Below are 13909 nucleotides of genomic sequence, written 5' to 3'. Positions count from 1 at the left end.
CGTTCAAGGGTCAACTGTATACAACAAAGCTATAGTAATCAAAACAGTATGATACTGGCACAGAAAACACATAGATCAATGGAACAGAATAGAGAGTTCAGATTAAACCCAGTCACCTATGGTCAATTAATCTATGACAAAGAAGCCAAGATTATACATTTGGGAAAAGATAGTCTCTTCAATAAATGGTGTTGGGAAAACTGGACAGCTACATGCAAAAGAATGAAATTAGACACCTTACACCATATACAGAAATAAACTCAAAATGGATTAAAGACTTAAATATAAGAACTGAATCCATAAAACTCCTAGAAGAAAGCATAGGCACTATGCCCTTTGGCATGGATCTGTTTCCACAGGCAAGGGCAAAAAAGCAAAAGTAAACAAATGAGACTACAGCAAGCTAAAAAGCTTTTGCCCAGAGAAGGAAACTATCAACAGAACAAAAAGGCAGCCTACTGAATGAGAGAAGATATTTTCAAACAATATATCTGATAATCGGTTAATATTCAAAATACATAAATAATTCTCACAACTCAATATCAAAAAAACAGTTATATTAAAAAAATGGGCAGAGGACTTGATTAGACATTTTTCAAGGAACACATACAGATGGCCAACAGACACTTGAAAAGATGCTCAACATCACTAATCAGGGAAATACAAATCAAAATCACAATGAGATATAACCTCATATCTTTTGGAATGGCTAACATTAAAAAGACCCCAAATGACAACTGTTGGCAAGATGTGGAGATAAGGGAGCCCTAGTACACTGCTGGTGGGAGTGTAAATTGATGTGGCTGCTATGGAAAATAGTATGGAGGGTCCTCAAAAAATTAAAAATAGTACTATATTATCCAGCAATTCCACTTCTGGGTATTTGTCCAAAGGAAAAAACCACTAATTTGAAAATACATACACACCCCTATGTTCATGGAAACACTATTTACTATAGCCAAGATATGGAAGCAACCTAAGTATGCTTTGATAGATGAATGGATAAAGAAAATGTGGTTTATGTGCATATACAATGGAATATTACACAGCCATAAAAAATGAAACCTTGCCATTTGTGACATGGATGACATGGATGGACCCAGAGGGTATTATACTAAGTAAAACAAGTCAGACAGAGAAATACAAATACCATACGATTTCACTTATATGCTGAATATATAAAACAAAACAAATGAACAAACAAGAATGAAGCAGACTCATAGATAACAGAGAACTAACAAGTAGTTGCCAGAGGGGTAGGAGTTGGGGTGTTGGGTGAAATAAATGAAGGAGATTAAGAGCTATAAACTTTCAGTTATAAAATAAGTTACAGGGATGCAACATAGTGAATATAGTCAATAATATTGTAAAAATTTTGTATGGTTACTGTACTTGTGGTGACCAACTCATAATGTATATAAATGTTGAATCACAGTGTTGTACACCTGAAACTAACATAATATTGTATGTCAAATACACTTCACTTTAAAAAAAATAGGAAAGAAAAGGGAAACCCAGCACTTTGGTGGTGTTAATATTGGTGTTCAGGTTTTATCATTTATATGTGGAATCTAAAATATGACACAAATGAACTTATCTATGAAACAGAAACAGACTCACATAGAGAACAGACCTGTGGTTGCCAAGGGGGAGAGAAGGATGGATTGGGAGTTTGGGATTAGCAGATGTTAACTGTTTTATATATATGTATAACTGAGTCAATTTGTTGTACACCAGAAACTAACACAACATTGTAAATCAACTATACTTCAATAAAATAAGTTTTAAAAATAATAGAATAAAAAAAGAAAACATCTGGTTTTCACATGTTTAGTCATGAGTACCACGCAGAGGTGAAAAAGAAACAATCATCCTCACTTTCTTTTTTTTTTCAAGTATGAACGCAAGTTTTAGTTACATTCTCTTACACAGCAGAAAAAAAATATTGTCTCAAACAGCCTCTTTTTCTTCCAAGCAGTTTGAGTTTCAAAACCTCACCTCACCTCACAATCTAATGTTTTTATAGGAGTACAATCAAGGGGCCTAGGAACTTGTTCCTTTCACATATTTCTGGAGCACCTACTATATGTCAGGGTATTACCTGGGGTGGGCATTATCATCCCTAATTTATAGGTATAGGAACCGAGTTAAGGGACATAGTTTCTGAAAGCTGGCAGAGCTGGAGTTCACAGCCAGCTGTCTTCCCCTCCTAGTGCAGACTCTTCACCACATCACATTGCATAATGAAGGTACAAAGGGTGAGGTGATAGTCTTCTTTTTCTCTTGCTTCTCATTTGTGGCTGTCCACATATGCTGCAGAAAGCAGGCATCTTTTACCTGTCAGGGAGAGCTGAGGCAGTGACACTTTACGCACCCAGAGGATCCCGTGCTGCACCACGTGGGCTGCCATCTTGGAGCATACCCCCTCACTTTCTCTTGTTTCTATAACCCCAGGGTTGAGGGGAGAGCTTCACCCAGAGAGAACGTATACAGAAACATAAAAATAAAACGACACCATGTTTTGCTGACTTAAAATTACGTGATCTCAAGATGTGGTGGGTGGGGAGGTGGGGAAGAAAGACTATGTCCATGGCCAGTACTCCTAATGTCACTCTGTTACCTAAGATGTCAGTTATGTCCCATCTTTGAACTGTTACTTAGCCCAGAAAATACAGTGTGATTCCCTCCCATATCTTGCTGACTCTGAAAGTTGAGCATACTTGATCCTCAGATTGTAGTCTAGGATCATAGACTGACCCCAGGCTTAGGTAGGAAGAATAAAAATTCTGGGGTCAGGAGCCTAGTGCATAAGTGTCTAGTACATCTTGTGTCTGACCCACACTGACTTGCTTACCCCTATTTCCAGTGCTTACATGGTTATAGCCATCCTTGTTCCAAAAAGGATTGATAGTATTTTACAAAAGTACAGTACATACAAAACAAGTTAAATCCTACAAATTGTTTTGTTGTGGATTAATACATCAGAAACATGAAAAAATTCATATATACATGCATATATACATACATTCATATATATTTAATCAAGTTCTACAAGGTAATACCCCTCATTAAAAGTTTAGTTAGAGTGGTTATGAGTTATTTTTACACTTACTATTTATATTTTATAATGTTTTATGCAACTAACAGGTATTATATAATAATGAAAATACAACTGATTTTTTAAAAGGAAGGAAGAAACTTGTGCAAATGAAAATTGAAGAAGAAAAATGAAGCCAGGGTTGAGGTTAATACACAAAATAAATTCCACGAGTCACTGTGAACTTGCATTCATTTATTTGACAAATATTTTTGTTCATCTACCATTTGTTAGGAGCTGTGCTATGATCTAGGGGGTATAGAGGTAAAGAAGATAAATACTTTTCCTATCTTCAAAGAACTTACTCTTTAGTGGGGAGGCAGATATGCATCAAATAAACATACAAATGAATGAAAATGTACATCTGTGATAAGTAATATGGAGGAATGTGTAATTTTAGAAACATAAAAATAAATAGCCTTTTTGGTTCGGAAGTTATGCTATTCATTGATTGACTAATTGAATGCCGTACTTTGCTATTTGTGAGCCCTGCATTTCCCTGTGAGCTTCCTAATAGCCAAAGCAAACAAGAAATATGATTGCTTGCATGAAGCAATTCATTACAAAGGAAGCATAACTATTTCTAGGACCGAGACAAATTTTTCATAAGGGGACTTGAAAAGATGACACCTTTCAACAGCATTAATAGCATCTCTACAGTAAATATGTGTCTATTACCAATCACCAGGGATTAGGTTCTTGTCTTCCATTGATGGTGTTTTTATTCCAAAATCTCAGTTGCTCAAAGGTTGTGTAAGAAATCTGAGGATCATTGTTCTCCTCCTCTTTCATTTCCACTAGTCGCATACTATCTGGACATTAGTCCGTCATTTGATGCTTCCTCCCTACGTAGGTGCTTTATTTAGACCTCCCCTTGGGATTTAAGTTTTACCATTGTGTCAGAATGTTCTCATCACTTGAGTTGCTGGCCTATGGTTAAATACCCCTGCTGAAGTATATGTCCATATCCCTCAATGTTCATCTCTTAATGAAACTTAACAATAAAACAGTGATGAGGACAATAATCATTCTCATTAATAGCACTTTCTAAGGAACAGGCACTGTACTAAGCACTTTATATATGATATTTAATCCTACCATAACTCTATTAGGTAGAAAACTGGTTTTTTTTTGAGATAAACCTTTTATTATTTAAAAAAAAGTTTCTTACAGTATTTCCTTGTTGGTTGTCTATTTTAAATATAGCAGTGTGTACATGTCAATCCCAAACTCCCAATTTATCCCTCCCTCCCACCTTTCCCCTTTGGTAACCATAAGTTTGTTTTCTTAAGTCTGTGAGTCTGTTTCCATTTTGTAAATAAGTTTATTTGTATCATTTTTTAAAAAGATTCTGCTTGTAAGCGATATCATATGATATTTGTCTTTATCTGACTTACTTCGCTTAGTATGATAATCTCCAGGTCCATCCATGTTGCTGCAAATGGCATTACTTCATTCTTTTTAATGGCTGAGTAATATTTCATTGTATATATGTTCCACACCTTCCTTATCCATTCATCTGTCAATGGACATTTAGAAGGCTTCCATGTCTTGGCTATTGTAAGTAGTTCTGTAATGAACATATTGGTACATGGCTCTTTTTGAATTATGGTTTTCTCAGGGTATATGCCCAGTAGTGGGATTGCTGGGTCGTATGGTAGTTCTATTTTTAGTTTTTTATGGAAACTCCATACTGTTCTCCATAGTGGCTGTATCAATTTACATTCCCACCAACAGTGCAAGAGGGTTCCCTTTTCTCCACATCCTCTCCAGCATTTATTGTTTGTAGATTTTTTGATGATGGCCATTCTGACTGGTGTGAAGTGATGTCTCATTGTAGTTTTGATTTGCATTTCTCTAATAGTTAGTGATGTTGAGCATCTTTTCATGCGCCTGTTGGTCATCTGTATGTCTTCTTTGGAGAGATGTCTATTTAGGTCTTCTGACCATTTTTTGATTGGGTTGTTTGTAGAAAACTACTATTGTCCCTATTTTAGGATGAGGAAATTGAGACATGGAAAAGTAACTTACTCATAATCACATATCTATTACATGGTCAGTCTGAGCTGTGAACCAAAGGTCATGCACTGAACCACCAAGCTCTCTCCAGTGCCTGTCATTACTAGTAATCTGCCAATGCCTATTTTCCATGCAAGACCCCCTGGACTGGACCAGCCCCTTGGTTATGCCATTATTCATACACTAATTCCTTCATTCAACTAACATTTGTTAAGGATGTCGTATGAGCAAGCAGTATGCTAACCTTAGGGATATGATGGTGAGCAACATATTATAGATACAGGCATACTGGCTGACCTATACTCACTAAAGCACACCATTACAAACTGTGATAGATGCTATGTAGGAGAGTCCACACAGGAGAACCCAAGATAACCGTGAAGTTAGGGACTTGAGACCTGAAAGAATGGGTAGTCATTAAATAGGCAAACTGTGGCATATTTGGGGGTGGGACAGTGGGAGAGTATCTTAAACAGAAGGAATAATTTTTGAGAAAGCTTTGAGATGGTAGGGAATGTACCCAGTTGAGTAAATGAAATAAAACCAGCACAGGTGGAGTAAGAAGACAATGAATAGAGGGGTGTAACACAAGGTAGGAGACTTTGGTAGTTACCATAACTCTGCTCACATAAGACTTATGAATTGATAGGTTATGGTGGAAATTATTTTTTCAATCAGTAGAGTAATGGAAAGCTGTGGATGGGCTTTAGGTGGATGCCATGCAAAGACTTGTTTTGTTTCTAAACTGATAAACAATTGTGGAAAACATTAGAAAAGGACAGAAGAGGTGGGGAACTACTAGGACACTACTACAGGCACCTGAGTGGCTGCAGAAACCCCTGCCTCTATTCTTTTTTTTAATTGATATATAACTGGAATATAACATTGTGCATACTTAAGGTATACAGTGTGTTGATTTTATACATTTATATATTGCCATGATTACCACAGTAGCATTAGCTAATACCTATCACATCACATAATTATCTTTTTTGTAGTGAGAACATTTAAAATCTAGTCTCTTAGCATCTTTGAAGTATATAATACAGTATTGTTGACTATGATCACAGTGCTATACATTAGATCTCCAGAACTTGTTTATCTTCTAGTTGCAGGTTTGTGCCCTATTACCAACATCTTCACCACCTCATTGTGATGGCTGGATTTTCAGGGTAATATGACAATTGAGCAGGATTCTACTTGCATGCATCCCATTTGAATAATCTACTAATTTAGACACACCCTGTTAGAAAGAAATTGATTAAATTGGTCAAATAACTGGTTATTTTGGAAGCAATTTGGTTGGCAATAAATTGAATAGTCACAAACCAGGGCATGTAAAATGTTACTTACATATACATATAATGCAACTCATTTTGGCTTTCAAGCTTCCACATTTGCAAATGGACAGATCTATGCTTTTCTATAATATTCAATATCATTCAGTAATTTGAAAGCTGAAATCAAGTAATGGAACCTTGCCTCTGTCTCTTTCATAGCTTAATTATTTGGGGTAAACCCTCAGCCCTTAATGGTTTACTTACCTCCCTTTGTCAGCCTTTCTCCATTGTGTGATCCAAATTGCTAAGCAGTGGTGGTAGGGGGTGCTTGTGCCTTCTTCTGGCATTGTGGAAGTGGTGTCTGGTCAGTGAAGAACGATAACTACAGATTGAGTTTTCTTATGCCTCTCAATCTTCGGGCGTCAGCAGCTCCTCAAGCACCCGATGCACACTAGGGGTTTATTGAGAGTACATCATTTGGTTAAATCAGAAGCAACATTTTTGAGACCTCACTTTTAAATCTAAAACTTGTTCACATGGATTTCTAACAGACTGGACAATGTCAGAATCATTCTGTAGCATCTTACTAGAATAAGGTCTTATAAACAATAGGTATTCCACAAATATATGATGAACAGATCCTAATTAGTCTCTGAAACTTCCATAAAGTATTGTGAAGCTATTGCTTCATTTTGTTGGAAGTTAGGGGGTAGAGGTTTCAATCAACACATTATTTCCATGTACATTCACCAGATTTGTTTTATGTCTACAATTTGTATATCTAAGCTTCACTAGGCTGTGAGTATAAAATGAGGTCTTATTGCCTTTCTTTTCTTATTTTAATGCTTAATTTACAAGAGGTCAATCCTCTACTGACTGCAATGGAGGAATCCCGCAAACAAAGTACACCCAATTGTTTTTGGTGAACTACAAATAATTATCATGCATATGTTCACAGCTCATCTACAGTGTTCTTCCTTTCCTGTTCTCATGACTCTTAGCCAGTGGCCACTATTTTAGGACATCACCTAAAGAAACTCAGTACTGCCAGGACCTTAGTGTCTTTCTAGAGACATCATTGGTAACAAGAGTGCTTTATCCCAGAGTTCACAAGAAATCTGAGTGGTGCTTGATTCTCTGAAGAGCTGGGAAGATTTGCCCTTGCCATGGATTTCCACCTCATTTTGTCACCTGGGCCCTGAAGTGACACTGTTCAAGTCCAGAGTCTCAGAGATTATCTCAGGAACGTCCCTTTAACTCCTTCAAATTTATATATCACAATTTTATGCAACCAAACAAGAACACTTAATATTTTCATTTCCCATCTCCATCAACATGCATCTCTTTGAGTAAAAAACATAAAGGATATACTTGCCATAGGCATTCACAGAATGAATGCATACTCTCTTTACATATATTAACAAGAAGTGTGAGGGGCTTTATTTCCAGAATTCAAGTGGTTTTCGACCTAAGTTGAATACAGTGAATTTTGGTTAAAATTCCTTTTTTTTTCCCTTGCATGATTTAGATAACCATTTCAACTTCTCACTAAACTGTTCAGAAATAGAGTATATTTTTTAAAAAATAATAAATTAGTATATCATAGACATGTAACAATAATAAGAGCATACCAATATATAGGCCAAAGGAGAAAATTATCTATATTTTATGTAGTGATATTTATATTCTGTAGAGGAAATCAAACATAAAAGAGAACATGGTGCAATTCCATTTACTAACTGCTGAGTGGAAAATAAATAGAATATTAAAGACACCGGGGGCGAAAAAAACCCTGCATGATTAACAACGTTAGTAATTCTTCTTTCTCAATTATTTTAAAGTTATAATTATTTTTCATTCTTAAAAGACTATGGAAAAATATCGTCACAATGGAATGCATAATTTGTTTCTTCATCAGAGGAATATGTGTTTATTGAAATATTGAGATAAGCAAAAAAGAAACACTTTTACTCATTAACAATTAGAACTTCTGTACAGTAACATTAGTGTCATTAACTTCTAGTTTCTATGTTTTGTGTGCTTAGCTTGCCTAACCATGTCCTTTCTCACTGGCATTTTGTAAAGTTATGCAAAAATCAATTTCTAGAGCTTAGATTCTTAAACTTGGTGGCACATTGGAATCACATAGGAAAGCTATAAAGAAATAACTGTTGTCCTGGTCTCACACCTAGAGATTCTGGTTGAACTGGTATATGATGTGGTCTGGTTGATTTCAGTGCACAGCCAAGTTTGGGAACCTGTGTTCTAGTTAGGCAATTTCTTGGATCATTCCACCACTTCCATGTTGAGCCTTGTTAACTATATGGAGGCAGCGTTTTATAAGGTTTAAGAGTACATGTTCTGAATTTTGACTGTTGAAGTCAGAGCTTCCAGTCTATCAGTCATATATATGTCACTTTATATAAATTACTGAACCTGACTAAGCTTCAGTTTCCTCATCTTTAAAATAAGAAGGGCAAGGTTACCTGTCTCATATTTCTGATGAAGATCAAATTAAATACATTTTGTAAAGTATTCAGCAAAGTCTGACACATAGAGTATACTTAATACCTATTAACAATTCATAATTTTTATTATTAATAAATTAAATAATGCATGTAGATCATTTATCAAAGCATCTGGCACACTAAATGTTTGTTGATATTGTGTTATTATCATTATTTAAGCTGCATGGGTCATGACTGCCTTCTGTGGTCATACTACCAAATAGAAGTCCTCTGTGGCAGCCAGTTTTTAAAGAGCTTGATTAAGAGATAAATCTATTGCTGCACTTAAAATACAGACTAGAATAAAGCATCTCACCTTTTTAAAGATGAATTTGGATAACAGTTCAGGTTACCTGTTTTCATTTCCAAACTGTACCTTTGATAATCAAGCTAGGAATTAAAGTAATTGAGGTATTATATACTATATATTGAATAGTTAGAAGGGTTAGCTTTCTCCTCTTTTAGATAAACAAATTGCCTCTTATACTTAATGTTTTATAAAAAGAGAAAATTTTTTTTCATATGTACTTGAAAAGTGATGCACAAAACAAATGGTAGTTAAGAGAAAGGAAAAGAAATAATACAAACAATGAAATGAAGAGGGTTGTATCAAATTCTCATTTGGAAAATACCAGCCTCCAACTGATGTGATGTTGGATCCAATGTGTATGCTTATTTTTATAATGTTTTATTCTAAAGTAATTTTAGAATTATAGAAAAGTTGCAAAAATAGCACAAAGCTCCCCCTGATACTGGTGCTTAACTCAGTTTCCCCTAATGTTAACATCTCACATAACCATAGTACATTTATCAAAACCAAGAAATTAACATTAGAACATGGCTATTAACTAACCTACAGAATTAATTTGTATTTCATCAGTTTTTCACCTAATGTCCCTTTTCTGTTCCAGGATGCATTGCAGAACATCACATTTTATTCAGTTGTCACGTTTCCTTACTCTCCTCCAATCTGTGACAGTTCCTAAGTCATTCTTTGTCTTTCTGTTTATTTTTATTTATTGATTTATTTTTATTGAAGTATAGTTGACTTACAATGTTGTGTTAGTTTATGCTGTAAAGCAAAGTGATTCAGTTATACGTATGTATACATTCTTTTTTTATATTCTTTTCCATTATGGTTTATCACCGGATATTGAATATACTTCCCTGTGCTATATAGTAGGACCTTGTTGTTTAAGTATTCTGTATATAATAGTTTGCATCTGATAACCCCAAACTCTCAATTCATCCCTCCCACACCCCTCTTCTCCCTTAGCAACCACAAGTCTGTTCTCTGTCTGTGAGTTTGTTTCTGTTTTGTAGATAGGTTCATTTGTGTCATATTTTATATTCCACATATAAGTGATATCATATGGTATTTGTCTTTCTGACTTACTTCACTTAGTATGATAATCTCTAGATCCATCCATGTTGCTGCAAATGGCATTATTTTGTTCTTTTTTATTGCTGCATAGTGTTCCATTGTGCATACATAACACATCTCTATACATTCATATGTGAATGGACATTTATGTTTCTATATCTTGGCTATTGAGAATAGTGCTTTAATCCCTATTTTATTTCTTCTCTGATCTTTATTATTTCCTTCCTTTTCTGACTTTAGGTTTTGTTCTTCTGTTTCTAATTCTTTTAGATGGTAGGTTAGGTTGTTTGAGAGTTTTCTTGTTTTTGGAGGAAGGCCTGTATCACTATGAACTTCCCTCTAAGAACTGCTTTTGCTGCATCCCATAGATGTGTATGGTTCTGTTTTCATTGTCATTTATCTCAATATATTTTTAAATTTCCTCTTTGATTTCATCACTGACCCATTAGTTTTTTAGCAGCATGTTGTTTAATCTCCATGTAATCACCTTTTTCTCATTTCTTTTTTCTGTGGTTGATTTCTAGTTTCATGTCACTGTGGCCAGAAAAGATGCTTGAAATAATTTCTGTCCTCTTAAATTTGTTGAAGCTTCTTTTGTGCCCTAGCATGTGGTCAGTCCTAGAGAATGACCTATGTGCACTTGAAAAGAATATGTATTATGTTTTGTTTGTGTTTTTTATTGATGTCATGCCCTGAAAATATCAATTAATTCTAACTGTTCTATTGTGTCATTTAGGATCTCTGTTGCCTTAGTGATTTTCTGTCCGGAAGATCTGTCCATTGATGTGAGCGGGGTGTTAAAGTCTCCTATTATTATTGTATTCCCAACAATTTCTCCCTTTATGTCTGTTATTATTTGTTTTATATATTGGGTACTTCTATATTGGGTGCATATATGTTGACAAGTGTAATATCCTCTTCTTGTATTGATCCTTTTATCATTATATTGTGTCCTTCTTTATCCTTCTTTATGGACTTAGTCTTAAAGTCTGCTCTGTCTGATATGAGTATTGCTACTCCTGTTTTCTTGTCATTTCTGTTTGTATGAAATATCTTTTTCCATCCTCTCACTTTCAATTTATGTGTGCCCTTTGCCCTAAAAGTGGATCTCTTGTAGGCAGCTTATTGTAGGCTCTTTTTTTTAAAAATCCAATCTGCCACCCTATGTCTTTTGATTGGAGAATTTGGTCCATTGACATTTAAGGTAATTTTTGATAGATATATGTTTATTGCCCTTTTAAACCTTGTTTTCCAGTTGATTCTGTATCTCTTCTTTGTTTCTTTTTCTTCTTGTTTTTCCTTCTGTGGTTTGATGAGTTCCTTTTATATTATGCTTGTGTTCTCCTTTTTTGGTTTTTGTGAATCTATTGTATGTTTTTGATTTGTGGTTACCCTGTTTTTCAAGTATGTTAACACTTTCCTATATCTACTTGCTTTAGACTATAGTCAATTAGACTCAAACACATTCCAAATAAAAGAAAAAAATCTACATTTTATTACTCTCCTCCTCTACATTTTATGATTTTGATGTCCTCTTTTACATCTTCATCTTTTCCATTTTGCTGTTCATTGTGGTTATCATTGTTTTCACAAGAATTTAAAAATATTTTTTTCTTTTAATCTGTTTACTGGCTTATTTAAGTGATTCACTTTCCAGTTGCAATTTTCTCTTTCCTATAGTTTCTTGCTTCTTTTCTATTTAGAGAAGACCTTTCAATATTTCTTTTACAATAGGTTTAGTATTGCTGTAATCTTTTAGTTTTTGCTTGTCTAAGAAATTCTTTATCTCTCCTTCTATTCTAAATGATAATCTTGCTGGGTAGAGTACCCTAAGTTGCAGATTTTTCCCTTTCAGAACTTTGAATATGTCTTGCCACTCCCTTCTGGCCTGGAACGTTTCTGAAGAGAAATCAGCTAAAAGCCTTATGGGGGTTCCCTTATAATTAACACCTTGTTTTTCTCTTGCTGCCTTTAGAATCCTCTCTTTGTATTTAACTTTTGCCATTTTAATTATAATGTATCTCACTGTAGGTCTGTTTGTGTTCATCTTGTTTGTGACCCTCTGCACTTCCTATTCCTTGATATCTGTTTCCTTCTTTAGGCTTGAGAAGTTTTCAGCCATATATCTTCAAATACATTTTCAATCCACTTTTCTCTTTCTTCTCCTTCTGTAATTCCTACTATATGTAGATTGGCATGCTTTATATTATCCCATAGGTCTCATATTCCTTTCATTTTTTTTTCATTTGGCTTTCTGTCTGCCATTCTGATTGGGTGATTTCCATTATTCTACCTTCCAGATCACTTATTCATTCTTCTGCATTATTCATTCTGCTATTCATTGCCTTTAGCTCACCTTTCATCTCAGCAAATGAGGTTTCGAATTTTTCTTGGCTCCTCTTTATAGTTTCTAGTTCCTTTTTACAATAATCTGCATTTCTATCAATGGCCTTTCTTAATTTCTTCAGTATTTTCATTATCTCCTTTTTGAACTTGGTATCTATCAGGCTGAAGAGGTCTGTTTCATTGTTTTTTCAGGGGAGTTCTCTTGATCTTTTAACTGGGAATGGTTCCCCTGCTTCCTCATTTTAATTATATTTCTCTTACTCTGTGAGTTTAGGAGAAACAGTTATCTACTGTGGTCTTGGAGGCCTGTTTTTATGTGGGAGCATCCCTTGTAGCTGGCATGGGTTTAATATTTTTGGTGTGAGGGCTGTTTTTAGTATGGATGCCTGCTGCCTGTTTCCTCAGTGTGTCCTGGCTCTTATCCCCTTGAGAGGGGGTGTGACTGATGTTGTGGTGACCAGAGCCTGCACCAGATGTTGAGCAGGGCCTCCTCTTTTCTGTGTGGTTGTCACAGCCCTGTTGGGGGCAGGGTCTATTCCCTAGTTGTTGGAGTAGAAGCCCCCAGATCTGTTTCTGAGCTACGTTTCTGAGCTGCAGTGTGAGGTAGGTAGGATTGGAGTGCTTCCACTGGGAGAGGAGCCACTAAGTATTCCTTTGCTGGAGCTGTCCACCTAGGAGTGCACTCTGTTGTGTCACTTGTCACCCATTGCACAGGCTCACAAAGTACACTGTTGTTAGCACTGCCCTTGGCCCCAACTCAACAGTGGGAAGGTCTGGCAGTCAGCCCTGGTGTCCCTCAGGGGCTTTTTTCACAAGGCCATCAGCACAGATCCACTGATGTCAGGTCTCAGGACCACAGTCCCCACATACCTGGACCTGCTCTGGGAGCTGTGGAGGCAGCCCAGATACTGGCCTGGCCCAGCCCCCACATGCATGTGCCCACAAAGCCCACAGTTGCTAAGGCCAGGCCTGTCCCAGCTGCAGGAACACCCATTGTCCACTCTGATGTCTGGCAGGTGCTGAGTTTACAAAGCTGGTGATGGCTTGCACAACCATGGGGAGAGATTTCAGCCCTGATTCCTACCTAAGTGACATGGACCCTGGGGCTCACCTGTGATTTCAGCCCTGCCTTGTGTGTGGACAACCCACTGGAGCTTGTTCCCTGAGCCTGGCGAGGCGGTGGCTGGAGCCTGCCAAGGCAGCGGTTAGTGAGCTGAGAAAGAGGCTGCTGTGGTGGGTCCTGCCCCTCCCTTTGTAGGCCACTTAACAATGGCAC

The sequence above is a fragment of the Delphinapterus leucas genome, chromosome X, assembly GCF_059928025.1.
Source record: "Delphinapterus leucas isolate spDelLeu-1000000601 "Yukka" chromosome X, BTC_Dleu_Yukka2, whole genome shotgun sequence".
NCBI classification, from domain to species: Eukaryota; Metazoa; Chordata; class Mammalia; order Artiodactyla; family Monodontidae; genus Delphinapterus; species Delphinapterus leucas.
The sequence above is the reverse complement of the archived record's forward strand: the minus strand, read 5'-3'. Positions refer to the sequence as shown.